The sequence below is a fragment of the Pteropus medius genome, unplaced genomic scaffold (genome assembly GCF_902729225.1).
Source record: "Pteropus medius unplaced genomic scaffold, Ma_sr-lr_union100, whole genome shotgun sequence".
NCBI classification, from domain to species: domain Eukaryota; kingdom Metazoa; phylum Chordata; class Mammalia; order Chiroptera; family Pteropodidae; genus Pteropus; species Pteropus medius.
The window spans coordinates 20,264,436-20,265,566 of NW_024355205.1; the positions used below are offsets into that span (position 1 = coordinate 20,264,436).

The 1,131-nt window shown below is 36.3% G+C and overlaps 1 pseudogene; it reads left to right on the forward strand.

Moving 5' to 3' along the window:
* Positions 1-1,004: 1,004 nt before the first annotated feature.
* Positions 1,005-1,123, forward strand: LOC120599229 (uncharacterized; annotated as a pseudogene).
* The last annotated feature ends 8 nt before the right edge of the window (positions 1,124-1,131 follow it).

Genomic DNA, 1,131 nt, shown 5'->3' on the forward strand with positions numbered 1-1,131 from the left:
CAAGGTAAAGCATGTCACTCAACATTCTTTGAAAACTTGCCAGACGTTGGCGAGGCCATCTGGACATTCCAGAGAAGGTGTGAACTTTACAAATACACATACACACAGGGAGGTATTCTTAGTGTTCTTTACTTGATGTAGCCAACATCATCAATTTTTATTTTCTTGTAAAAGCACAGAAATTTGCAAATAATATCTACCTTTCTTTACAGTTTCAAGAGACAACAATATCTGCGAACTGCAATAGAGACTTTTCAGTCTAATCACTTCCATTTTTCCATTCACTGCCTTTTTTACTGTATTCCATTCAGTTATTAAAATTGACTGGTTAATATCAACTGAGCTGTTGAAATAGACACCTGTGGAATGCAACTTGGATTTGGTTCTCTGTTTATATCCACATTGGACACATGGGAAAATTCAGAGCTCCTAGTTGTTAGGTTTCCAAAGAGAAAGTGAAAAGCATGAATCTATGTGACTTAAATAGTTTTGAATATATTTTGGAGAAGACATTTATTCTATGCCTTTTGTGCACATTAAAACTCTTGAAGGTAAAATACCCATTCTTGAAACTAACACTCTCTTTTCCTAACCTTGTCCATTTTATGCCCATGTACCTCTGCAAAATGCAGCATTTCAAGTGACATCAAAGCAAGTTCTAAATCCTCACGCCTTCTGCAATCTGGGAATGGGGCAGATTTCAACAGAAATCTGTTCTATTGGCTTCATCATAGACATATTTTATTTCGAACTCTGTCAATATTCAAGGCAAGGAGAGAAGAATTTCTAGAGTAAACTACATCTTAAACTCTGAACCACAAAAGTGAACATACAGGGAATAGATCTATTTAAGGTTTTGTCAATACCAGCTTTAGTATTGCCACTGGGTTTTATAAAATTTTTAGGACTTAGTTTATTGGGGTTTTTTATAGAAGCTTTGCTGCTAAATTTAAGCTACTGTTATCAATCAGAAGCTGGAAGTATTTTTAAAAGTCTGAGTTATTTTCTATAGCCATGCCACCCTGACTGTGCCTGATCTCATCTGATCTTGGAAGCTAAGCAGGGTCAGGCCTGGTTAGTACTTGGATGGGAGACCACCTAGGAATACCAGGTGCTGTAGGTTTTAAAAAA